At 43.8% G+C, this 27,826-nt stretch overlaps 5 non-coding genes across 5 annotated transcripts; 2 read left to right on the forward strand and 3 right to left on the reverse strand.

The window, feature by feature from the left end:
- Positions 1-7,031: 7,031 nt before the first annotated feature.
- On the reverse strand, positions 7,032-7,119 carry trnap-cgg (transfer RNA proline (anticodon CGG)). The gene is given in 2 exon segments: positions 7,032-7,067; positions 7,084-7,119. It is a non-coding gene; the product is annotated as a tRNA-Pro (tRNA).
- Positions 7,120-8,023: 904 nt separating this feature from the next.
- trnan-guu (transfer RNA asparagine (anticodon GUU)) lies at positions 8,024-8,097 on the reverse strand. Its single transcript has one exon. It is a non-coding gene; the product is annotated as a tRNA-Asn (tRNA).
- Positions 8,098-14,225: 6,128 nt separating this feature from the next.
- Positions 14,226-14,307, forward strand: trnas-uga (transfer RNA serine (anticodon UGA)). The gene has a single exon. It is a non-coding gene; the product is annotated as a tRNA-Ser (tRNA).
- A 5,845-nt stretch (positions 14,308-20,152) lies between these two features.
- Positions 20,153-20,226, reverse strand: trnat-agu (transfer RNA threonine (anticodon AGU)). Its single transcript has one exon. It is a non-coding gene; the product is annotated as a tRNA-Thr (tRNA).
- A 4,434-nt stretch (positions 20,227-24,660) lies between these two features.
- Positions 24,661-24,749, forward strand: trnap-agg (transfer RNA proline (anticodon AGG)). The gene is given in 2 exon segments: positions 24,661-24,696; positions 24,714-24,749. It is a non-coding gene; the product is annotated as a tRNA-Pro (tRNA).
- Positions 24,750-27,826: the final 3,077 nt, after the last annotated feature.

Below are 27,826 nucleotides of genomic sequence, written 5' to 3' on the forward strand. Positions count from 1 at the left end.
GTAGAAATGACGCGCGTTGACGGATTGCGCCACTGGAGCCGCGCACGGTCTGTGTCACCACTGCTCCCATCAAACAGCTTCATCCTCGGTCTCTCAATTATCACTTCCTGATCTTTCCCACACAGAAACCTCCAACCAAGAGGCGATTCGTTAAACATCCGCAGTGACCTTTCAAAGCCGTGGCATCTGAAACAAAACCCCAGACGATAAGAACTTTTAATTATATTATTATTATTAACTTAAGGACAATTATTTTGATGCTACTTTGTGGATTTGGGGAAATTGGGAGCTGAAACTAAGAAACTCTCTCTGGGCTGTCGTTGATTGAAGAGATGGGAGTTATTTCATTTAAAAACCGAGACTCGGAACTTTCTGATGGAGAAATGTGACAGAAGATTGTGGTTAGTGGCAGTTGACGGGGAGATCTGGAGGAGAGGGAGAAATGTCAAAGTCACAGCTGTGACAGCTCAAGTGCTCTGCTTATCGGTAATATTTAGAAAGTAATGTAAAATACAGGACAAACCAGTTCGGTGTGGTTATTACTAAAAGTCCCGGGTTCAAAGGCGGATTTGTGAAGAGGGAACGGATTTAAACGCCAGACCGAAATCATTCCCCATGAATCTGAAGCGTCTTGGGGAAAACGGCAGCGCGAACTGTTATGTTCGTGTCATGACTTGAAAGACCCTCCAATTACCGACAGTGTCTTTGAACGAGTTGTGCAGCCAAACCGTGATTGAAGCCGCTTTGCATTCGTCAAACGTGTAGGTGACGATATTGGGGGTGATAAGGGTCGATCTCAATTATTTGAAATCTCACCACGTGACCCGAAGATTGACCGCAGAATCGAGTTTTTCCTGTAAGTCCTGAATTGAAGGGAAAGGCGCAACAAGCAGGTCGGAGAAATGAAGAGCAGAAAATGTGGATGAAACTTGCACGAGTGAAAATCCCTGTATGTTGGAAGACGCAGTCCCCAGTGGTGGAGAGGATTGGTATTTCAAGCTGTTTCACAGCTCGCACACACACCATTGGCTCATTTAATCACCTTCAACAACTCGATTACATCATCACTTAATCTTCCACACACAAGGAAATACAAACCTTCTCTGGGCAACCTGTCCCGCATAACTTAACTATTTTAGCCCCGGTATCGTTCTGGTGAATCTGCGTTGCACCCCCTCCAAGGCCAATATATCCTCCCTGAGGTGTGGTGCTCAGAACTGAATGCAGTACTCGAAATGTGGTCTCAGCAGAGTTTATATAACTGGAACATAACTTACACCCCTTTGAATTCCAACTCCCTTAAGATAAAGGCCAACATTCCATTCGCCTTTTGGGTTATTTTTTGTAAATGTCCACTGACTTTTAGTGATTTCTGCACTTGGACCCTTAAACATCTTTCCTCCTACACAGTTCCTAGCTTCGAACCAGTTGGAAAATATTCTAACCTATCTTGCTTCAGTCCAAAGTTCATACTTCCCCATATTGAAAGATTGAACAGACTGGGGCTCTTTTCCATCGGAAAAAGAAGGCTGAGGGGTGACCTGATATGGGACTGCAAGATTATGCAAGGGTTTGATAGGTCGGATGCAGAACAGATGTTTGAACTTTTGGTGGTGATGATTCAAAAACTTGGGGCCATAAATAAAAGATAGTCACTAAATAATCCAATATGGCATTCAAGAGAACCATATATACCCAGAGACTCGTTAGAATGTGCAACTCGCTACATCAAGAAGTAGTTAAGACGAATAGCATGGATGCGTTTACGGGGAAGCTAGATAAACACATGGAGGAGAAAGGAATAAAGGAATAAAAGGGTTTGCTCATAAGGTTAGATGAAGAGGGGTTGGAGGAGGCTCGTCTGCAGCATAAACACCAGCATAGTCTAATTGGGCCGAATTGTCCGTTTCTGAGATGTACATTCTATGTAATTCTATGTAAGCTCCATCTGCCACAGTTTTACCAACTCACTCAACCTATCAATTTCTCGTATAAGTTTATGCTCCGACCTGCACTACTCACTGTGCCTCCTAACTTGGTGTCGTCGACAAACTTGGATATGCGGCTCTCATTCATTCATCTACGTCATTTATGCATATAGTAAAAAGCTGATGCCCCGGTACAGATCCCTGGGGGACACCACTAATCACATCCTGTCAATTTGAGCACAGACCCATTATCCCTACTCTCTGTCTCCTACCTCCCAACCAACTCCCTACCCATGTCAATGGGTTGCTTTAATTTCCATGTGCTCCCATTTGTGTTAACAGTCTCTTATGTGGCACCTTATCGAATGCCTCTGGAAGTCAATATACATATAACACCCAGAGACACTCCATTATCTACCACGTTATTATATCTTCAAAAAGTTCAACTAGTTTCGTTGGACTTGACTTCGTCTTTACAAATCCATGCTGGCTCTCTCTGATCAATTCATGTGTATCCAAGTGCTCAGTCATTCTTTCCCTAATAACAGAGACTGGTAACTTCCCCACAACAGACGCCAGAATAATAGGTCTGTAATTTTCTACTTTATCTCTCCTCCCCTTCCTAAATAATGGAGTGACATTGCCAATTTTTCAATCCATGGAACAATTCCTGATTCAAGAGAGTTTTGAACGATCATGACGAAAGCATGTACAATTTCCTCACCGATTCCTTTTAATCCCCTGGGATGGTAACCATCAGGTCCTGGAGATTTGTTTATCTTTAGTCCAATTACTTTCTCCATTACCATTATTTTACTTACACAGAATCCCCTTGATTTATTTTCAGTTTTCCTCGTGTTTCTGGGATATTACCCTCATCCTTTTCTTTGAGTGTTTAGCAAGTCTGCCATTTCCTGATTTTCAATTACAATATCGCCCCCATCCGTCTTTCAGGGGCCCACATTACTCTAAGTCACCATTCTTTCTCTTTGTATACTGTAAATACCGTGAGAGTTGTCCGTATTTTCCTTCACAAGTTTTTCTCGTTTTCCCTTTTTGCACCACTTAAGATTTTTTTAAATTTCAGCACCACGATAAACAACACTTCGCTGTGAAATTTGCTTAATTAGTTCTTCAGTGTCAGAGTGAGAATTGTCTGATCCTCTAATTTATTTAATGTAACAAACAAACACAAGCAAACATATCCATCCGTGTATCAACGCACTGATGGACACACAAAGATAAACACAGCCTGAAACGCAGTCAGTTTCGGGATTCACAGGGAAACGGGCAAGCGAAACAGACAAAGATGGAACAGTCTGAACCCCCAACAGAACGTGACGTGTGGTTGATAGATATTAATGATAGGAGGTGAAAACCAATACCAGAAATTGGCTCCGTGGCCACTCCGTGTCCAGGCTGAAGTTCTGTTCCCACCGGTCGATCCTGACCCCAGATTATCCTTTCTGAGCTCCAGTCAGGTGATGCTAAACACTCAGGTGGGAAAGACCAAAATCTACAACAAGATGTTTAAAACAAAGCTGATTTATTCAACAGCTATCCAGAAAATTAAGCGTCTGTCGAGTAAACAGGAGATCCTGGGTTCAATTCCCAGCGACGCCTTTATGTCGTTTATAATGTTCAGTGAATCTGACAAGCGAAAACATGCAGTGCGGTGTTTGTCCTTGTTCAGAGAGCTGATCAGAATGTCGCTTCAAAAATGCCCCTTCATTTTTCCGATCGACCTCTCATGGAATGTGACCGCACACGTCAATGGAAGGACACGTTCTTGTCTCTGGGCTGGTTGAGGTCGGGGGATAATTCTCAATTCGAGAGTCATAGCCCGGAGAAGCCTGAATTTAACCCGAGACTTTTGATCTTGACCTGCGGTTCAAACTTTTGCAAAGAGGGGAAAGAAGTCCCCAAATCACTCTACCTGAATCTCAAGCACCTTCGGAAGAAGTTCAGTTCAAACAATCAGGACTTTTAAGGCACCTCAATGACCTGCACTTTCATTGAACGAGCTTTGCTTACAATTGCATTCGACCTTGAAACCGCTCTGGGCTTTCATCTCACTGAAGCAGAGTGTGTCCGCTTTGTATCTGTGAGCATGTCGGTGACGAGGTTCGCTTTGATATTGGTCGCTTTCAAATTTTAAAATTTCACCAAGCATCGGGGAAAAGAAACCGAGAATCGAATTGTCCCTGTAAGTGATGAATTGAAGGGATTGGTGCTCCAAACAGATCTGGAAAATGCGCAGTGCAGTCGCTCAGGAGTTCCAAATCCACCCTCTCGCCACTGGGCGATCATATTAACTGAGCTTTACCCTGGCCCAGTGTCACCGCGCTGAAATCGAGTATTTATCCGGCACGTTTCTCTTAACTTCATAGTTGCTGATTTAAGAGTGAAGACCGGCTCGTTGGATTTTCACTCCTGCAAGCTTCAATCATTCATTTTGGACTGACAGTGGACAAATGTTATATTGGTCACTGCAACCTCAAAGATTGGCTGAGTGAATTATTGGTTCAGTCGGTAAATTCTTCACCTGTCTCGTGGTGCTATCGTTTGACGCGAAGGTTTGATGGTTTGAGCCCTAATTTTATTTTCCCTAAGGATTCATCACCTCAAAGTTCCAGGGTTTCAATGTGTGTTTTGTCTGCAAGAAAATGTACCGTGATGATTGCCGGCTGAGCAGGGCTGATATTCCACCATTTACCCTGCGGTCGGAGAGCAGGCACTTCAATCATATAAAGGAATGGAACTTTGGCTTCACGGAAATCACAATTCATAACCCATTTATTTTAAGCGGGTTTATTTTAAATGAGTTAACGCCTGCCTTAAATGGTCGACTCAGGACTGTCAGACAAAGAGGTTAAATCTTCAGAGAATAATTACCACAGTCATTTTTAGACTGGATGCCGCACGGCCACTTTGCTATCAGTGAACAGAGCCAAGAAAGACCAAAGTTCCGTTTGCCCCTCTCAGTGTGGCCCTGAAGGACTGTGTCCAGGCTGAAGTTCTGTTCCCACCGGACGATCCTCCCCCCAGATTGTCCTTTCTGAGCTCCAGTCAGGTGATGCTAAACAATCAGGTGGGAAAGACCAAAATCTACAACAAGATGTTTAAAACAAAGCTGATTTATTCAACAGATATCCAGAAAATTAAACTCCAGCCCAGTTATAGGGGTTATTAACATCAGAAGAAACAAACCCGAAATGTCAGAATGAAAATGGTTCAGTTCTGGATGGGATTAACAGCAGAATCCAACTCCTGCAGTCACTTTTGAACTCCCTGGTGTCTCAGCACGTGTGATGACTGAGTGAATCCCTTCCCACACACGGAATCATGGAATCATAGAAAATTACAGAACAGAAGGAAGCCATTCGGCCTATCGTGTCTGTGCCGGCCGAAAAAGAGCTATCCAACTTAATCCTACTTTCCAACACTTGGTCCATAGCCCTGCAGATTACGGCACTTCAAATGCACATCCAAGTACTTTTTAAATGAGTTGAGGTTTTCTGCCTCGACCACCCTCTCAGACAATGAGTTCCAGACCCCTAACAACCTGTCCGCTTTTGTGTATCCTGTTACTTTTTCACCGCTATCCGGAAGTCTATAAACAACTCCCACCAAAGTCTTGTATTCTATTCTGTTACTCATTTCTACGCAAAGCCTTTCTACTGCGTGCTCACCTTTACTGATATCTCTTCTTTCCAATGCAGTAATAGTATCCCTCATCAATATCGCTACTCCACCGCCTTTTCCAATGTCCCTATCCTTTCCAAACGGCTGATAACTTGAAATATTTATCTCAGTCATGCTCAGTTTGTCGTCAGGTCTCTGTGATGAGCACTACGTCATGCACTATAAGCTTAATTTACGCTTCTAATTCACTTGTTTTATTTCTTATGCTACGTTCATTAGTGTATAGAACATTTAATTGGGCATTGGAACTTGTCCGACCTTTATGCCCTGATGTTGTGTTTAACATCCTTGGTAAATAAGGTTGGTGAGCTGCAGACACAAGTGGTAACATGGGATTATGTTTTAGTGTCAATAATGGAGACCTGGCTCAAACAAGCGGAGGAGTGGCCACTTAGATATTCCAGGCGACAACGTATTCAGGAAAGGCAGGGGAAAAAAGGAGGGGGGGCGGGGCTGGAGGGGAGCAGGCACTATTGATCAAAAATACTGTGACAGCGGTAGAAAGGGTTGACATGCTTTAGGGTTCAAAGGCAAAATCTATTTGTTTAGAATTAAGGAACAATTGAGGAGCTATTACGCTGCTGGATGCATTCTATAGGGGGACCAAATAGTGGGAAGGAGATAGAGGAGCAAATTGGCAGGTAAATTGGAGAAAGATGCAATAATTTTAGAGTAGTGATAAAAGGGAACTTCATTTATCAGAATATAGACTGCGAAATAGCAGTGTAAAAGTCAAAGAGGGCGAGCAATTCCTGAAATGTGTACAAGAGAAATTTCTTAATCCGTATGTTTTCAGCCCAACGAGGAAGGAAGCAGTGTTGGATTTATTTAGGGGAAAGAAGTGGGGCAAGTGGATCATGATTCTCTGGGGGAGCATTTGCAGCAGGTTTAGTGTAGTTATGGAAAATGCAAGGAAAAATCAGGTATGAAAATACTCAACTGGGAAGAGCGAATTGCAGCGAGTTGAAAAGGGATCGGGTCCAGGTGGATTGGAATCAACAATTGGCAGGAAAAACAGTAAATGAGCAATGGGAGGTTTTGAGTGAGGAGATAGTTCGGGTACAGACTGGATACATTCTCACTCGGGGAAAGGTTGGGCATGGAAATCTAGAGCTCCCTGGATGACAACAGAGTATTTGAGACAGCATTTTGTACATTCTGAATACCAATGTCCGGACAGGTGTGCCCGCGGTTATCAACCACAACCTCGTCACCTCCACGCTGACAGATAAAAAGCGGCCACATTCTGCTTGAGTGAGATGAAATCCGAGAGCGGTTTCAAGGTCAATTGCAATTGCAAGCAGAATGCATTCAGAGGACGTGAGATCATTGAGACACCTCCAAACACCCTGCCAGTTTGAACAGCAGCTCAAGATCAAAAGTCTGGGGGGGAAATGAGGGCTCGTCCGGGATTTGAACCCGGGATCTCTCACATATTTTAAACAAAAAACCCGAAGCGAGAATCATACCCCTAGACCAACGAGCCCGCTGAAAAAAAAAGCAACAAGTAGTGGTTTCTGAGTATCAGCGGCCACTTTCCCCAAATCTCCCTTAAAGTACCGTAAACAAAAATGTGTCCGTACATTAGTGAAGAATCATAAAGCCAATTTCTTCACTGTTGTGTTTTGTTTCGGTCTCCTTACGCTGATAATGATGATTGGGGACAGTTGATGAGTTATGGGTGTGAGGGCGCAGAAACTCCGGTGTGAGGGCGCAGAAACTCCGGTGTGAGGGCGCAGAAACTCCGGTGTGAGGGCGCAGAAACTCCGGTGTGAGGGCGCAGAAACTCCGGTGTGAGGGCGCAGAAACTCCGGTGTGAGGGCGCAGAAACTCCGGTGTGAGGGCGCAGAAACTCCGGTGTGAGGGCGCAAATACTCCGGTGTGAGGGCGCAAATACTCGGATTTAATGGTGCAGATACTCCGGTGTAATGGTGCAGATATTCCGGTGGAAGGGTGCAAATACTCGGATTTAAGGGTGCAGATACTCGGATGTAAGGATTTGTTGCCGCGACTGAAATGCGGCTTAGAACTGTTGTTATTATCCAAGGCAGCGCTGCAGGATCCTTTCATGATCTCTCACAAATCAACTGAAACCCATCGGAATGTGAATACAATTTTGCGTTTCCAAAATAAAAGGGAGTGACATTCATTGTGGAAACAGTCTGGCGTCACTCACTGCAGAAATATCCATGTCAGAGTGAAGCGGCTCTCCTGCAACCTTCGGACCTTGTCTGTCAAGAAGAATTCAGATTTCCGCGAAGCCAATCACAGGTGAAATGATGGAAGATCGGCCGTACTCAGCTGGCCATCGAAACCGGGCATTTGTTTTGCAGCCAAAACAAACATCAGAATCAGGAAATGCGAGACCATGAAGATCAAAGTTTCCCGACCGTCCCTGGGTGGGATCGAACCACCAACCTTTCGGTTAACAGCCGAACGCGCTAACCGATTGCGCCACAGAGACAGCACACGTTTGCTGTTGAACTCTTGATTCAACGAACTAAAAATTCAGGTTGCAGCGATCAAAATATATTCTCTCTACTATCAGTTTACTTTTCCAAAATAAAGTGTGTGAAGTTTGCACGAGGGAAAATCTGTGCTCTATTATTCCTGAACATTAAACTCACCTTGTCATTAAACACCTGTGTGTTGGAAGACTCCGACCCTCGTGGTCGAGAGGATTGATTTCTCGAGCTGTGATTCGCCATTCTCTATTCCAGTAATATTCAGGTTTGCTGAAAATGAGATGAGATGAAATGAGCAGGTCCGACGAGCAGGTCTGTGACACGACTCGGTGTTTGCAAAGATGTCTCTTGCACTTACAGTGAAGCGGACGGCAGTTTTCACTCTTAAACCAGTAACCGTGATGTTCAGAAAAAGTGTGGCCGAGACATACTCGATTGCAGCGCGGTGATACTGGGTCAGAGTAAAGTTCAGTTCATGCGATTGCCGAGTGGCGAGAAGGTGGATTTGGAACTCCTGTGCGGCTGCGCTGCGAGTTGTCCAGATCTGCTTGGAGCGATATTCACTTCAATTCATCACTGACAGGGACAATTTGATTCCAAGTTTCTTTTTCCCTGCTGCTTGGTGAGATTTCAAAAGTTGTAAACGACCCATACCGACCCCAAACTCGTCACTTCCACTCTGACAGATGTAACGCGGTCACACTCTTCACTTCAGTGAGATGAAAGCCGGGAGCGATTTCACGGTCGAATGCAATGGCGAACAAAACACATTCCAAGAAAGTGCAGGTCATTGAGGTGCCTTTAAATTCCTGATTGTTTGCACTGAACGTCTTCCCAAAGCGTTCAAGATTCACGTGGAGTGATTTGGGGACTTATTTTCCATCTTTGCAAAAGTTTCAACCGCAGGTCAAAATCAAAGTCGAGGGCGGAATGAGACGCCTTCCTGAAATTTGAGAACCAGGGAAGCAGACTTCAGAGCAATGTTCTGTTTATTGAGAAAAAGCAGATACAATATTCATCCCGGAACGATCCAGAATCTGATCAGCTCGAAAAGTAACGGTTACCCGGTGATTTGAACACGCAGCCTTCTGGTGACGCAATAAGTCATGAAGATTGAAGCAGGAAGTTGAAAAGTGGGAATTGATAGATTCAGTGAGTGGGTAAAACTGCGGCAAATATAGTTCAATGTGGGGGAGAGCGAGGTCATCCAATTTAAATCTAAGAAAGATAAATCAGAATGTTTTCTAAATGGTGAGAAACTAGGAACTGTGGAGGAGCAGAGAGATTTAGGAGTCCAAGTGCAGAAAGCGCTACCAACTAGCGTACAGGTACAGAAATTAATTAAAATGTATAATGGACCGTCAGTACGGCCGGTTAACTCAGTTGCTTCAAGTGTGTTATAACGCCTTAATCACGGATTCGATTCTTATAATTTACTTTATTTATTTTGGCTTTTTATAACTTTTAAAATCGAAGCTTACAAAAAAATATATAAAGACAGATTCGAGGGGACAGTTTTTTGAATAACATCCATTCTCACTTTGCCCCTGGACCGGAGAAACGCGTCTTTCTTTTTATTCGGGTTTTTTTAGCAACTGACCCTGTGGTGCAATGGCGAGTGTGTTGGACTTCTACTTGTTTTGTTTGATAAGCCATTCAAAGGTTGTGGATTCGAGTTGCAACGGCGTTGGATTTTAGTTCGGGAGCTGGGAAGTGAAATTTTGCAGCAAAACCGCAACAGGATCATTAATGTCCGTCAAGGATGTGAAACTGCCCCCGACACTTCATCTTACACAAGTGGCTCCAGTCACACCCGAATTCATGATTCTTAAACCATTCTGAGCTGGATTGGCGAAACTCTCTCAAGAAGGAGACTCAACATCTGCTCAGACCGAAAGTCAATCTGCTGGACTTCCGGCTCTGTCAGACTGCATGTTCCTTCAGATCGGTTTCCAACTGGACACATGCATGCTGCTGCCGTGCGAACATTGGTGCTTCAGGGGTAGAATTCTTGCTTGCAGTCATTCTATTCCTGTAAAACTAGCTCCTGAAGTGCAGGATGGAAAGTATCCTGGCTGAGCGGCCTCTGGCGCTGGTTTAAAGCTCCAGTTAAATCCCACGATTTGAAGATGGATCAAAGTCATAGTTTGTGTCTCTAAAACCGCAGCCTCCCTCCTGTAAACAACTAATACTAAACATCGCATCTGCTCTTGCAACCGCATAGTCCAGAGGAACCACATGGCAATTCAGATAATTAAATGAATTTTGGAACACATCAATTGTACCTTCAACTCCGGTCGAAATGTTCACAAACAAAAGGTTTGTTTGATCTTACTGAGATTCGAATTAAAAACCCCGGCATTTCCTGAGCCTGTAACTCAAATAAGGACTGATTGCGCCGCGAGAGCCCGGTCACTCTGATCACCTGTCACACTCTGCTGGAAAGAATCTGAAGGTGAGATTTCCTTACCTGTGGAAACGTGTCCTGTCCCCGTGATGAAACTAATATCTGCACTTTCACTTTCAGCTTCTTTCACATCCTCTGCTCCATTGCACTGCAATCGGGATTTCTGTGAACAGGTCAAAATGGATATTTGCAGAAATTCTGTCAGTGGTAAAATTAGAATCGAGAAACGCACCAAACATTGAAACCAGCGATTTAAACCACGAGCTCACAGTTCCACAAAACAAGGCCTGTCTTTAAAGGTCTGTTTAATGATCGAATAAATTAATTGAAGCCATTTGACCGCATTTGCCTCGTGCTGGGGTTGTTCGCCTTAGAGTAGAGAAGGTTCAGAGGAGATTTGATTGAAGTGTTCAAAGTCATGAAGAGTTTAGATAAAGTAAACAAAGAGAAGCTGTTTTAATTGGCGGAATGGTCGGGAACCAGAGGACACAGATTTGAGGTGATTGCAAAAGAACCAAAGGCGATATGAGGAAAAACTTAATGACGCAGCGAGTAGTTCTGATCTGGAATGCGCTGCTTGAAAGGATGGTGGAAGCAGATTCAATCGTGACTTTAAAAAGGAATTTGAAGGGGAAAAATACAGAGCACCGGGAAAGGGCCGGGGAATGGGACTAATTGGATTGCTCTTATAAAAAGCCGCCACGGGCTCGATGAGCCGAATAGCCTCCTTCTGTGCTGTAACCATTCTATGATTCGATGGACAGAAGCGGTCTGAATGAATGGGCGATCGGTTGTGGGGAGCAGGGAAATTTTCGACTGGTTGTCCGGTTGTGTTACTGACGGCTCCTTGTTCTCGGATTATGGTTTTCATTTTGGCCGTTTCACTGTTTGATATGTGAGAGGTCCCCAGTTCAAATCCCAGAACCCTCCTGTTTCACTATTTCCAGTGAGGATTCACTCATTTCTTTCTCACATCTTTTCAGCGTTGCAGAAAGCAGGATTGATTCAATCCTCGAGCATATTTGAGGACAAGGGGTCGGAATGCAGCCGGTTTATCGACGCAACACACACGGAGAGTGTAAAATGTCTCACGGCGGTGTGCAGATTGAAACTGAAGGTGAATTTATCCCAATTCAGGCGATCTCAGAGGTGCAGAATAAAAATGCGCCTTAATTGGTCGGGAAAACGAACCCTGTTCCCTCGCGTGGTAAGTGTAAATTCTACCAGTGAAACAGCAACGTTTGCATGGAATCGGGCTCTCCGTTTCCAGTTGGAAACCTGTTTGAAACAACATATAATTTCACAAATCTCCTCTGAGTACCTTGCACATTCTGATTTACAGCCCTGCATTACCAGCACTCGCTGCTTGTGATGGCCGAATGGTTAAGCCGTTACATCTAAAACTCGACAGGGTCTTTCGGTGAAACATTGGAATGCTGCTCGCGGCGCTATTGTTTACAGTTTTGTTCAATGCTCAAATAAATATGAACTGGAGATAACGGACCGCATTTCCTTCTCTCAGACAGATCCTCCACCGCGGCAGAGCCTTTTAATTGGGAGCCCAGTGGTCTCTTGCAAAACTTCAAGGTGCTTGAAGGAAACTTCACAATAATCCACAACTGGAGAATTGTGTCCAATTCTGGGCACCGCACTTTCGGAAGGATGTGAAGGCCTGTGGGGTGGCGCAGAAAAGATTTACTGGAATGGTTTCAGGGATGAAGGACTTCAGTTACGTGTATAGACTGGAGAAGCTGGGCTTATTCTCCTTAGGGCAGGAAGGTTGAGAGGAGATTTGATAGAAGTGTTCAAAATCATGACGGGTTTAGATTAAGTAAATAAAGAGAAACTGCTCCCGTTGGCGGAATGGTCGAGAACGAGAGGGCACAGATTTACGGTGGTTGACAAAAGAACCAAAGGCGATATAAGGAAAAATGTTTTAAATCAGCGAGTAGTTATAATCTGGAATGCATCGCCTGAAATGGTGGTGGAAGCAGATTTAATCGTGACTCTCTAAAAGGAATTGGATAAGTATTTGAAGGAAAAATATGAGCGGGTCTCCAGGGAAAGAACGGGGGAATGTGACGAACTGGATTGCTCTTAAAGAGAGCCGGGGCAGGCTCAATGGGCCGAATGGCCTCCTTCTGTGCAGTAACGATTCTATGAATGTATGATTCCATCTCTCTCAAGCTTCATTTCAAATTCTGCTAACTTGATAATCAAGCTTTTTTTCTATACTTAGATCTCTCTATCTCTCCCTGTCTCTGTCCCTCTCTGTTTTCCCCTGATGGACTTCTCAGGCTTCGTTGAACGGCCAAAGCTCATCGAACCTGCGACACCAGCAGAGAACGGTAAAGATCGAAAGACTGAGACGGTCGGAAAAGTAAAGGACCAACCCAGATGATGAATTCGTAGCCAATGTCCACATATTGATGTCTCTTCGTCCTCATAGTGAAAACATCAGTCCTTTTAGCCAAGTATAAAAACAAAGTCTTGTATTTATAAAGCGCTTTTCACGACCTCAAGACCTCCCAAAGCGCTTTACAGACAATGAAGTATTTTTGAAGTGTAGTCACTGTTATACTTGTGGGAGAGTGGATAATCTGCGGATGCCGAGACAGACAACAATGTAGCTTTAGAGCAATTAATTCTGCAAAGTCTCACTTGATATTACAACTCGCACATTCGAAACAAATGTGGTAAAGAGAGGCTAATATTGTTGATATGAAATATTTAATGTACGTCTTCACATTGCCGCACATCGGAATAGAAAAAGTGATCGGATGGACAGAATGGTGGCCGATCGGCTGTGGGTGGCACAGAATTCTGCATTGGTTGCACCCCTCTGTTATCAGTGGCTCGTTGGTCTTCGGGTATGATATCTCGCTTTGGGGATTTGCTGATTGTTATGTGAGAGATCCCGGACGAGCCCTGCGGTGTTACCATTTTTAGTTCAAAATCACGAATTGGCTTCTCACGTCTTGTCACCTGTGTTGTCGGCAGGATTGTCTTAATTCCAGTGCATGGAGGACAGAATGCAGAGGTTCTGTCGACAACAACACACATGGAGAAAGGAAAATGTCACAAGATGGTGTTCAAATTGAAGCTTCATGTGAACGTATCCGAATTCACGTGACCTCATGAATGGAGAATGAAAAATGCTCCTCCATTGAGCGGTGATCGAACCCGGGCTTCCCGCGCAGAAATCAAGAATTTGATCACTGAAATAACAAAGTCCGCACAGCAGCCGGCGGTCTGCGCTCAGTTCGAAACCTGTCTAAAAGAACATACAGTCTCAGAGTTCTCCTGTCATAACCTTCTTCATTCTCTTCTGCAGCCGTGTCGGATTTGTCGCTTGCAGCTGCGATGACCCAATGATTAAGAAGTAGGACTTGCAATGTGATTTTCCAACCCAGCTTCGACGCAACACACGTGGAGAATGGAAAATGTATCAAATGGTGAGCAGATTGAAGCTGAGGGCGAATGTCGCACAATTCACGCGATCGTATGAATGGAGAATGAAAATAATCCGAAACGAACCGGAAATCGAACCCCGGTTTCTCACGTGATAAATGAGAATTCTATCACCGAGACAGCAAAGTCAGCACATTAACAAGCTGCAAGTTTCCAGTTGGAAACCTGTCTGAGAGAACAAAGTGTCACAGATCTCGTGTGATAACCCTACGCATTCTGATTTATAGCTGTGCATCATTGAGGTTTCTAGCTGCGATGGCCGAGTGGTTAAGGCGTTGGACTTGAAATCTAATGGGGTTTCCCTGCACAGGTTCGAATCCTGTTCGCAGCGCTACTTTTTAAAGTTTGTTCAGTGTTCAATTTAATATGAACTTGAACGAACGGACCTTGTTCGCTCCCTCAGAGAGGTGCTCCATCGCCAACGACGCTATTAACTCGGAGCCCAATGATCTCTTGCAAAATTGCAAGACACGTGAAGGAATCTCTCCCAAGCTCCATTCTAAGTTCTGCTCGTTCGCAGAACTTGACATTTATACAATTTATTTCTGTGTTTTAATCTCTCCCTGTCTCTGTCTCTTGACTTTGCCTGTTTTCTCCTGATGGACTTCTCAGGCATCGTGAACAGCGAAGAATGATGGAACCTGCAACACCAGCAGAGAAGGGTAAAGATGGAAAGACTGAGACGGTAGGAAAAGAAAAGGTGCAACCCAGCTGATGAGTTCGTAATTAAAATCCACACATTTATGTTTCTTTCCCTCACAATGAAAAAATCAGCAATTTGAGTACAGTACACTTATGGTAGAGTGTATTATATGCGGATGTTGAGACCGACAATAGAGCCTTTGCCGTGATGATGAAAGCGCCGAATCCTAAACACTAAACCCCAAGGAAACGCTGAAAATTCTTTGCTGCGAACAAGCAGAGCAACGCAGCCTTTCCTACTTGGCCCTTTGTAATTCAGGTCATTTTCCTGCCAGACAAACTGCTCGCACAAAATGGCATTTTCTGTTCGAAATAATATCGCGACAGAGGCAATGACATCACCAAGTGCAAGTAGGCATGTACATGAAATGGAAAGTGAGGTAAAATACCACGACAAGCTGCTGATGGACATGTTTCCATTTCCAAAATTCACGCACTGAATGCAGCTCCTGGGAAAACTGCAAGGCCACGCAGGTTCATCATGAACCGTTTGAAGCAACTGGCAGTTTAAAGTGGCATCTCCTACTGCTTCTGTGGGGAATGAGAGAGAGGCACTGTCGGTATTTGCGTGCAGTTTGATTTTGCACAGAACTGCACAGAGAAACAGCAAATATACCGGGGCTGTGAGATATTCTATATTATTGATATTTAGCCACAGGAATATCCGCGGTCAGAAGCTGAAAAGAAGGGAGAGAGAAGAGGTCTGAGAATAAACACAGAGCTGAATGAATCATGAAAGAGCGAAAGAAAAAATAATGTCATAATTTCCACTTTCTCTCGTGCGCAATCTTGGGAGCTCCCCAATGGCCTGGTGGTGAGAATTCGGTACTCTCACCGCCGCGAGGTTAGATTCCCAGTCAGGGAATTAACTTTAAAAAGAGTTATGAACTTATTAAATTAATTACATGAAGCTAATTAAATCCTGTTCGTAGTTGAATCCCTGTTTTAATCACTATGAATCAATCGATAACTTTCTATTTCAGACTGAAGGCGATGTTGACGTGGTTACCGAGAGACAGTCAAAACTTTAATAAGATTTTTATGCTTTGAATGTGATGATTTTTTTTTCATTTTATAGACTGCATCTTAAGAGTGCGATTAAAAACGCACTGGAGTCGTTGTTAAATTTAACATGAACTGGCAATTGTCGCTGTTTATCACAGGAGCGCCCGAACTGGTTCCCCGATCAAGATGAAAGTAACGCAACGAGGAACTTCTGATACAACACGAAAGGCATCGGGCTATGACAAAAATCCCCACCGTTTTGCTTTTCCAAAATAAAGGGTGTGAAATTTATTCTCTGAACATAGGAACAGTCTGGTCTCGCTCACTACAGAAATCTCCATGTCACAGCGAACCAGCTCTCCTGCTGCAAATGCGGCCTCCCTTCGGGCCTTTCGGGGGCTTGTCTGTCAAGGAGAATTGTGATTACCGTGAAGCCAATGTTCCATTCCTTTATATGATTCATGTGCCTGATTCCCGACCGCAGGGTAAATGGTGGAATATCAGCCCTGCTCAGCTGGCAATGATTCCGGTACATTTTCTTGATTCCAAAACATGCGTTGAAACCCTGGAACTTTGAGGCGATGAATCCTGAGGAAAAATAAAATAAGGGCTCGAACCATCAAACTTTCACGCTAACGGATAACACCGCCGAGAACAGGTGAAGAGATCACCTGCTAAACCAATAATTCAGTGGGATTGCAGCGACCAATATAACAACTGTCTACAGTCAGTGAAAAATGAATCATTAAAGCTTGTAGGAGTGAAAATCCAACCAGCCAGTCTTCACTCTTAAACCAGCAACTATGAAGTAAAACATCCAGGAGAAATACTCGATTTCAGTGCGGCGACACTGGGCCAGAGTAAAGTTCATTCAATATAATTGCCGAGTGGCTGGAGGGTGGATTTGGAACTCATAGAATAGAATCATAGAATCATAGAAGTTACAACATGGAAACAGGCCCTTCGGCCCAACATGTCCATGTCGCCCAGTTTATACCACTAAGCTAGTCCCAATTGTCTGCACTTGGCCCATATCCCTCGATACCCATCTTCCCCATGTAACTGTCCAAATGCTTTTTAAAAGACAAAATTGTACCCGCCTCTACTACTGCCTCTGGCAGCTCGTTCCAGACACTCACCACCCTTTGAGTGAAAAAATTGCCCCTCTGGATCCTTTTGTATCTCTCCCCTCTCACCTTAAATCTGTGCCCCCTCGTTATAGACTCCCCTACCTTTGGGAAAAGATTTTGACTATCGACCTTATCTATGCCCCTCATTATTTTATAGACTTCTATAAGATCACCCCTTAACCTCCTACTCTCCAGGGAATAAAGTCCCAGTCTGTCTAACCTCTCCCTGTAAGTCAAACCATCAAGTCCCGGTAGCATCCTAGTAAATCTTTTCTGCACTCTTTCTAGTTTAATAATATCCTTTCTATAATAGGGTGACCAGAACTGTACACAGTACTCCAAGTGTGGCCTCACCAATGCCCTGTACAACTTCAACAAGACATCCCAACTCCTGCATTCAATGTTCTGACCAATGAAACCAAGCATGCTGAATGCCTTCTTCACCACCCTATCCACCTGTGACTCCACTTTCAAGGAGCTATGAATCTGTACTCCTAGATCTCTTTGTTCTATAACTCTCCCCAACGCCCTACCATTAACGGAGTAGGTCCTGGCCCGATTCGATCTACCAAAATGCATCACCTCACATTTATCTAAATTAAACTCCATCTGCCATTCATCGGCCCACTGGCCCAATTTATCAAGATCCCGTTGCAATCCTAGATAACCTTCTTCACTGTCCACAATGCCACCAATCTTGGTGTCATCTGCAAACTTACTAACCATGCCTCCTAAATTCTCATCCAAATCATTAATATAAATAACAAATAACAGCGGACCCAGCACCGATCCCTGAGGCACACCGCTGGACACAGGCATCCAGTTTGAAAAACAACCCTCGACAACCACCCTCTGTCTTCTGTCGTCAAGCCAATTTTGTATCCAATTGGCTACCTCACCTTGGATCCCATGAGATTTAACCTTATGTAACAACCTACCATGCGGTACCTTGTCAAATGCTTTGCTGAAGTCCATGTAGACCACGTCTACTGCACAGCCCTCATCTATCTTCTTGGTTACCCCTTCAAAAAACTCAATCAAATTCGTGAGACATGATTTTCCTCTCACAAAACCATGCTGACTGTTCCTAATTAGTCCCTGCCTCTCCAAATGCCTGTAGATTCTGTCCCTCAGAATACCCTCTAACAACTTACCCACTACAGATGTCAGGCTCACTGGTCTGTAGTTCCCAGGCTTTTCCCTGCCGCCCTTCTTAAACAAAGGCACAACATTTGCTACCCTCCAATCTTCAGGCACCTCACCTGTAGCGGTGGATGATTCAAATATCTCTGCTGGGGGACCCGCAATTTCCTCCCGAACCTCCCATAACGTCCTGGGATACATTTCATCAGGTCCCGGAGATTTATCTACCTTGATGCGCGTTAAGACTTCCAGCACCTCCCTCTCTGTAATATGTACACTCCTCAAGACATCACTATTTATTTCCCCAAGTTCCCTAACATCCATGACCGATTGCACCACGCATTTTCCAGATCTGCTTGGATCACCAATCCCTTCAGCTCATCACTTAGAGGGACAACTCGATTCTCGGTTTCTTTTTCCTGACGATTGATGAAATTTTACAAATTGGAAGCGATCAATATCAAATGTAAACACGCCACCGACATGCTCACAGATGCAAAGCGGCCACACTCTGCTTCAATGAGATGAAAGTCAAGAGCGATTTCACGGTCGAATGCAATGGCTAACACAGTTCATTCAACGAAAGTTCAGGTCGTTGAGGTGCCTTTAAAGTCCTGATTGTTTCTATTGAACTTCTTCCCAAAGCATTTGAGATTCACGTGGGACGATTTGGGGACGTTATTTTCTTTTGTGCAAAAGTTTCAACTGCAGTTCAAGATCAAAATTCCTGGGACGACAATTGTTCACAATTTATCGGTGCTGGGACCACTGCTGTTCACAATTTATCGGTGCTGGGACCACGGTTGTTCACAATTTATCAATGCTGGCACAACTGTTGTTCACAATATATCAGTGATAGGACCACTGTTGTTCACAATCTATCGGTGCTGGGACCACTTTTGTTCAAAATTTACATTCATGATTTGGACACGGGAATCGGAAGTACAATTTCAAAATTTAGGGACGACACCTAATTGCTGTAGTTTAAACAAAGAAAAATGCGAATAATAAAGGAAGACATTCGTAAATTTGCAGAATGGGCGTGTAAATGGCAAATTAATTGCAATATTTATTATATACTCCCTTGCCTTTTTGCCCCCCCCCCCCGACTAAATGCATTACCTCACACTTCTTCAGATTGAATTGCATTTGCCACTTTTCTATCCACCTGTCTGCTCTATGGATATCTTCCTGCAGTCGACAGCTTTCCTCCTCACTCTCAACCACAGGAACAATTTTTGTATCATCTGCAAATTTCTTCATCATGCCCCCTACATTTAAATCCAAATCAATGATCTGTACCATGAAAAGCAGGGACCTAGTGCGAAGCCGCATGGAAGCCCACTCGAAACAGCCTTCCAGTCACAAAAGCACCCGTCGACCACAACCGCTTGCTTCCTGCTACTCAGCCAATTTTGGATTCAACTTGCCAATGTCCTTTGGATCCAATGGGCATTTACATTTTTGACAAATCTGCCCTGTAGGACTTTGTCAAAAGCCTCGTTAAAATCCATGTTGACTCCATCAATCGCGATACCCTCATCGATCCTCCTTGATACCTCCTCAAATAATTCAATTCAAACGACCTTCCCTTAACAAATCCACGCTGACTGTCCTTGATTAATCCGTGCCTTTCTAAATGACGATTCATACTTCAGCTCGAGTTCAGGCCGACTGGCCTGTATTTACTCGATCTATCACTGTCTCCCTTTTTCAACAATGGTACAACGTTAGCAATCCTCAAATCCTCCTGCACGACACCTTTTGCCAGGGTGGATTGGAAAATGATGGTCAGAGCCTCCGCTATTTCCTTCCTTGCTTCTGTTAACATCCTGGGATATATTTCATCTGGGCGTGGAGATTCAGGTCGAGCGATTTGAGGACTTCTTTTTCCTCTTTGCAAACGTTTGTCTCGCAGGTCAAGATCACAAGTCTTGGTCCAAATTAGGATGTCTTCCGGCTTTGAACCTCAAATCGTGAATTATACCCCGATCCCAACGAGCCTGGAAACAAGAACGTGTCCTCAAATTAACGTGTTGCAGACACATTCTCTGAGAGGTCTGTCTGAACAATGAAAGGGCGTTTTTGAACAGTCATTCTGTTATCCGTTTCCTCCTGAAACCTGAACAAATCCGAACACCACATTGTTATTTTGTCGCTTTATTCCATAAATTCGGTAAAATAACGAGCTGCACAAGGCACTGCTGGGAGTTGAACCCAGGATCTCCTGTTTACTGGACAGATGCTTTAACCAACTAAGCCACAGCGCCAATTGATGACATGGGGCCCCCACCTCCTCACTAATATCTATCAGCGACACTTCAATGTTGGGGGTTCAGGCCGTTTTGTGTTTGTCCATTTCGCTTGTCCGTTCACCTGTGCATCCCGACACTGACTGCATTTCTTGCTGAGTTTATCTTTGTGTATCCTTCAGTGCGTTGATACATGGATGATTATGTGTGATTGTATTTGTGACATGAAATAAATCAGGGCTTCAGACAATTCTCGCTCTGACATTGGAGAACTATTGAGCCGAACTTTACAGCGGAGTGTTGTTTATTGTGGTGCTGAAACTAAAAAAATCGTAAGAGGAGCAAAAAAGGGAAAAGGAGAAAAACTTATGATTTAAAATGAGGACAACTCTCAAGGTTTTTACGAGTATATTAAGATAAAGAAGGGAGGCTGAGAGTAATGGGGGGCGCTTAAAGACAGATGGAGGTGATATTGTAATTGAAAATCAGGAAATGGCAGAGTTGCTAAATTTTTACTTTGCATTGGTCGTCACAGAAATGGATGACGCTAACATACCAGAGACACGAGGAAAACTGTTAATAAATCAAGGGGATTCAGTACAAGTAAAATGATGGCAATGGAGAAAATGAGGAGGCGAAAGATAGACAAATCTCCAGGACCTGATGGTTTCCACCCCAGGGGATGAAATGGAACAGGTGAGGAAATTGTACATGCTTTAGTCATGATCGATCAAAACTCTCTTGATTTAGGAATTGTTATTTAACGAAGCGCATCTTGATTGGAGACTTGTGTTTGAGAAAGATCTCGAAGTGATAATTGAGAACAATTTTACAACACCAAGTTATAGTCCAACAAATTTATTTTAAATTTGGAATTTTAAATAAATTTGTTGGACTATAACTTGGTGTTGTAAAATTGTTTACAATTGTCAACCCCAGTCCATCACCGGCATCTCCACATCATAATAATTGAGAGACCGAAAATGAAGCTGTTTGGCAGGAGCGCTGATGCTGTCGGTTGTTCGCTGCTCTCGTGTTGCACAATTGTTAAGCGTGCGTTACTTATTTATAGCAGTATGGGCTCCAGAAATGACCAGGTTGTGAGTTCGAGCGTCTTCGAAAACAATCAAATCTTTTACTCCGAACATTTTGATCGGAGTTCAAGGTAGAAATGGTATCTTCCATAACGCAACTTGTTAACAATCAGTCGTTTTTACAATACGCTCTTGTGGGACAAACGTATGGAGGTCAACAATCGACTTCTTAGTTTTCCCATGTGGGAATTTGAGTTCCTCTGGCCTACCGTCTTTCAATAGCAAGTGTCAGTTTACTTGTTCATAGGGGGAGAGGGGGCTTTTTGCGGCAGCTCATATGGCAAAGGGGCCGGTACAAGATCTTTAAATCTGAAGAACCAAACAAACAATTCTTTTCTTTAAGCCGATTTTCATCGGTTGGAAGTTTCGTGTTGGGAAAATTTGGAAGACAAATATGCTGCCTGGTGTCACTGTGTCACGGGTGAAATTATTCAGCTCACAGATATTAGTACGCTGAAAGGTCGAGAGGCCTTTTCCAACTCCCGCGTGGGACAAGTTCAGCTTTTGAGCCGCTGGGTAAAGTATTATTTTAATTGCTGCTGACGAATGACACGACATTTGGCACAAACAAGAAGAATTGTAAACTCACGAGTTCACTGTTCATGTTTCTTACCTCTTGTTCAACAGGAACAAGGATTCTCCTCAACACGTTGCTGAGAATTTTATCAAACGGACCTCACCCTCGTTCGACGGCTGCAATGATAATTCAGAGATCTCCCATGAATATGTACGATGGGAGCTTATGTAGTATCGAGCCTGGGTAGCTCAGTGGGTAGAGTATCAGACTTTTAAAGTGGGCAGTGAGCTGAAGGTCCAGCGTTTAACTCCCTGTCCAGGCTCCAAATTTCGGAACAGCTGGCAAGCTGTGACTTTGTAGGGGGACCTGCGATGTGTTGTCAAAGTTTCGATAATATCTTGTTTCCCAGGGATGGGCAGTAATGCGCTGTCTGAGGCGGTTCCCGATCAGGAATTCAACTTTACTGTATTAGTTCACTGTATTAATTTCGCAAAACTCATTCAACTCTGTAAAAAAGACGAATATTTGTTCAAATCGCCATTGATCAACCAGTAACTTTCTGTTTCCGGCTGAAAGAAATGCGAACTTTTTTATGCGTTAATTCACCAGGCCGAATTTAGGGAGTTCAGAGGGGAAGTGAAAAAGGAAATGAGAGGCAAAGAGAAATATGACTATAGACTGACGGCCAACATAAAAGGGAATCCAAAAGACTTCGACAGGCATGTAAACAGTAAACGGGTAGTCAGAGGAGGGGTGAGGCCGATTCGGCACGATAAAGGAGATCTACTCATGGAGGCAGAGGGGATGGCCTAGGTACCAAATGAGTACTTTGCATCTATCTGTACCAAGAAGATGCTGCCAGAGTCTCAGCAAAGGAAGTTATCGTTGAGATACTGGATGGTCTAAAAATTGATAAGGAAGAGGCACTTGAACGGCTGGCTGTACTTAAAGTAGATAAGCCACCCGGTCCGAATGGGATGCATGCTCGGTTGCTGAGGGAAGTAAGGGTGGAAATTGCTGAGGTCCTGGCCATAATCTACCAACATCCTTAGATATGTGGGTGGTGCCAGAGGACTGGAAAATTGCAAAGGTTACACCCTTGTCCAAAAAAGGGTGTACGGATAAACCCAGCAATTATAGGCCAGTCAGTTTAACCTCAGTGGTGGGGAAACGTTTCGAAACGATAACCAGGGACAGAATTAACAGCCACTTGGACGAGGGTGGATTGATTAGGGAAAGGCAGCCCGGATTTGTTAAAGGCAAATCGTGGTTAACTGACCTGTTAGAGTTTTTTGATGAGGTAACAGAGAGGTTAGATGAGGGCAATTGAGTTGATGTGGTGTATAAGGACTTTCAAAAGGTGTTTGCTAAAGTGCCGCATGGTGGGCTTCTCATCAAGATTGCGGCCCATGGAATAAACGGGGCAGAAACAACATAAATGCAGAATTGACGAACAGCAGGAAACAGATTACTGGTGAACTGTTGTTTTTCGAACTGGCGAGAGGTGTACAGTGGTGTTCCCCAGGGATCAGTGCTGGGACCACTGCTTTTCTTGATATATATTAATGACTTGGACTTGAGTGCACAGAGCACAATTTCAAAATTTGCAGATGAAACAAAACTTGGAAGGGTAGTAAACAGTGATAAGGATAGTGATAGACTTCAAAGGATATCGACAGGCTGGTGGCATGGGCGGAGACGGGGCAGTTGAAATTTAACGCAAAAAAATGCGAAGTGATACATTTCGGTCAGAAAAACGAGGAGAGGCAAAATAAACTCCAGGGCACAAATGTAAAAGCGGTAGAGGAACAAAGAGGGGTTTATGTGTAAAAATCGTTGAATGTGGCAGGGCAGGTTGAGAAAGCGGTTAAAAAGCATACGGCATCTTGTGCTTTAGAAATAGATGTATAGAGTACAAATGTATAAAAGTATAGAAGTCAGGATGAAACTTTATAACACACTGGTTCGAACACAACTGAAATTTTGTGTGGGGTTCTGGACACCGCACTTCAGGAAAGATGTGAAGGCCTTCGAGGGGGAGCAGAAAAAAAATATTATCATAATTCCAGGGATAAGGGACTTTACTTACGTGGATAGACCGGAGAATCTGAGGTTGTTCTCCTTGGAACAGAGACGGTTTTGTCGAGATTTGATAGAGGTCTTCAAAATCATGAAGGATCTCGGCATGGAAGATAGAGAGAAACTGTTCCCATTGGCGGAAGGGTCAAGAACCAGAGGACATAGATTTAAAGTGATTGGCAAAATAACCAAAGGTGACATGAGGAAAAACTTTTTTACACAGCGTCAGGTTCGAATTTCGAATGCACTGCCCGAGGGTGTGATGGAGGCAGATTCAATCATGGCCTTCAAAGGGGAGCTGGATAAGTACTTGAAAGGAAACAAAATGCAGGGCTTCGGGGAAAGGCAGGGGAGTGGTTCTAGCTGGATTGCTCTTGCAGAGATCTCGCACGGACTCGATGGCGCGAATGGCCTCTTTCCGCGCTGTAAGCTTTCTATGATTCAATTCTATGTGTCGGTTGCAATGCAAAGGGAACAGAGCGTGCCAGAAATCGATACGACTCTGAGTATCCTCACAAGCAATGTATTTTAAGAGCAACTAATTCTGAAACGTCTTACTTGATAACTCAAGTCGTGCACTTGAAAGCAATTTGGTAAAGGGAGACTAATATTGGTGAATGGAAATAGTTGGTGCACAACTTGATATTGCTGTCCACCCGAACAGAAAACGAGATTGGATGGACAGAAGTGGTCTGAAAGGATGGGCGATCGGCTGTGAGACGCAACCAACTTTTACACTGGCTGCACAACTAAAGCAACAGCGGCTCGTTGGTCTAGGGGTATGATTCTCGCTTAGGGAGTTTCGTTGAGTGATATGCGAGAGGTCCCGGGTTCAAGTCCCGGACGAGCCCGCATATGTGTTTCGCCTTTTAGTGAAAAGTCACCAATTGTCTTCTCACATCTTTTCAATTTTGCTGTTGGGAGAACTGAATTATATCCGGAGGATGTTTGAGCTCCAGTGGACTGAATGCCGAAGTTTCGTCGACGCAATACACATGAAGCAAATAAAATGTCTCAAGATGATGAGGAGATTGAAACTGAATTTGGATTTTTCCCAATTCAGGCGGATATGAGATGACGGGATAGAAAGCCACATATCCAAGTTTGCCGATGGCACCAAGATGGGCAGCATTGTAAGCAGTGCAGATGAAAGCATAAAATTACAGAGAGGCATTAATATAATAAATGAATGTGCAAAATTGTGGCAAATCGATATGAATTTCGTCAAGTGTGAGGTCATCCACTTTGGACCTAAAAGGATAAATCAGCGTACTTTCTAAATGGTGAAAAGCTCGAAACAGTGGAGGTCCAGAAAGACTTTGGGGTCCATGAACACACATCATTAAAATGTCATGGACAGGTACAAAAAATAATCAAAAAGGTTAATGGAATGTTGGTCTTTATATCCAGAGGACTATATTCAAGGGGATAGGCATTATGATACAGTTATACAAAGCTCTGGTTAGACCAGACCTGGTGTATTGCCTTCAGTTCTGGGCAACGCACCTTAGGAAGGATATATTGGCTATGATGGGAGTGCAGCGTCTATTTACTAGAATGTTGCCTGGACTCCACAGTTTAAATTACGCGGAGAGATTACATAAACTCGGGTTTGCCTCGAATTCAGTCGATTAAGTGCTGATTTGATCGAACATTTCAAAATATTAAGGGGAACTGATGGGGTAAATAGAAAAAAAAAAGATTTCCGCCCGTTAGCCTGTCTCGGACTCGGGGAAGCAGCCTAAATATTAGGGTCAGGACTTTCAGGAGTGAAGTTGGGAAACACCTCTGCAAGCAAAGGGAGGTAGAAGTTTGGAACTCTCTTCCACAAACGGCAGTTAATGCGAGCTCAATTGTTAATTTTAAAACTGAAATTGATAGATTTTTGTTAACCAAAGGCATAAAGGGACATGGGGCTAAGGCGATAATATGCAGTTAAGTTACATATCAACCAGGATCTCACTGAATTGCGCATAAGGCTCGAGGGGCGAAATAGTATACTTTTGCTCCTCAGCTCCTCATTGTTACAGAATGATCCTGCATTGTATCGGGAATCGAACCAAGGTCTCCAGCGTAACAAGTAAGAATTCGACCCCAAGCACCATCAATGCGCGCGTTTGGAGCAGCAGCATGTGTCCATTTGGAATCCGATCTGAATGAACATGCCGTTTACAGCTGCGGTGGCCGAGTGTTCAAAGCGTTGGACTCAAAATTCAATTGAGGTTTTCCTGCCCAGGTTTGAATTCTGCTCGCAGAGCGGCTGTTTCAAGATCACTTCAGTGCTGAAATAGATTAATTGGAGTTAATTGACCGCATTTATCTCTCTCCCAGAATGAGAGATTCTCCAGCGAGGCCGGTGCTTTTAACTTGTGTCCAATCTTCTCTTGCAAGATTTCAAGACCCAAGAAGGAATCTCTCCCAATCTGTAAGTTAAATTCTGGTAGTTTGCAAAACTTGACATTTATACTCTTTATTTTCTTTGCATGCATCTCTCCATCTCTCCCTGTCTCTGTCTCTTGTCTCTCTGTATTGTTCACAATGGACTTCTCAGGCTTCCTTGAACGGCGATGGCTGATCTAACCGGCAACAATAGCAGAGAAGGGTAAAGAATAAAAAGACTGAGGAAGTAGGAAAAGGAAAAGCACAACCCAGCTGATAAATTCGTAGCTAATGTGTCCACATCCGTGGCTCTTCGTTCTCGTGGTGAATGAAAGCAGCAATTTGAGTAAAGTGTGCTTCTGGTAGATTGTAAACTATGACGATGCCGAGACAGACGACAATGTCGTTTCAGAGTAATTCATTCTGTAAAGTGTTACTTGATAATACAAGTCGTACATTCAAAACAAATTTGATAAAGAGAGAGTAATATTGTTGATATGTAACAATTAGTTTAGAACCTGATATTGCTCTATATCGTATATCGTACAAGAAAGCGAGATTGGATGGCCATGGTGTTCTGAAAGGATGGCGGATCGGCTGCGTGGCAGCGAAATTTTACAGTGGCTGCACGGCTCTGTTACCAGTTGGACTTTGGATCTGATTCTCGCTCAGGGAGTTTCACTGGTTCAAATCCCGGATGAGCTCCCTTGCGTCCCCATTTTTCGTCAAAAACCACCAATTGGCTTCTCACATCTTTGAAGCAAGTGCAGAAGGCAGGTTTGACTTATCTCCAGCCGAGCATGTTTGAACACCAGAGGACAGAATGCAGAGGGTTTGTCCACGAAAGACACGTGGACGAAATGAAGATAATCTTTCAAGAAGTTGTACAGATTGAAGCCGGCACATGAATTTATCCCAATTCAGGCGATCTCATGGGTACAGATACAAAAGGTAAAGGAAGCTGCATTGGCCTGGAACCAAACCCCTGGTTTCCCGTCGGCAGGCGAGGGTTCTACACTGAGCCACCAATCCACACACGGCTGCAGGCTGCACGTGTAGCGTTGGATACAAGTCTGGAACATGCAGTCTGGCAGAGTTCCTGTGATGAGCCTGCGCAGTCTACAACCGCGTGCTACCTGTGGGTGACCAAACGAGTGGGTCAAGCATGGTCTTGAAATTCACTGAGATTCGAAATCACTTCACACCGCCACTGTAAAAGTGTCAAATAAATAAGAGCTGTAGTTACCAGGCAGTGTTTACTTTTTTCAGAAATAATGTAAGAATCCAGCCCTATGTACACGTCTAAGATTTCACGGCATGCGACGAATTTCCTTTAAGCTGCCACCTAAATTCTGCTCAATCACAGAATTGGAGATTTATACTATTTTTCTTTGCATGTATCTATCTATCTCTGTCTGCGTTTCTTCACTTTCGCTGTTGATCCCTAATGGACTTATCAGGCTTCCTTCAACAGACAGGTCTGCAAACCCGGGATGGGAAAAGGCTGTCGGTTCTTCGTCCAATTGTTGGATTTCGACGGGATGAGTTT

This window comes from Heptranchias perlo, chromosome 20, assembly GCF_035084215.1.
Source record: "Heptranchias perlo isolate sHepPer1 chromosome 20, sHepPer1.hap1, whole genome shotgun sequence".
Classification (NCBI taxonomy): Eukaryota; Metazoa; Chordata; class Chondrichthyes; order Hexanchiformes; family Hexanchidae; genus Heptranchias; species Heptranchias perlo.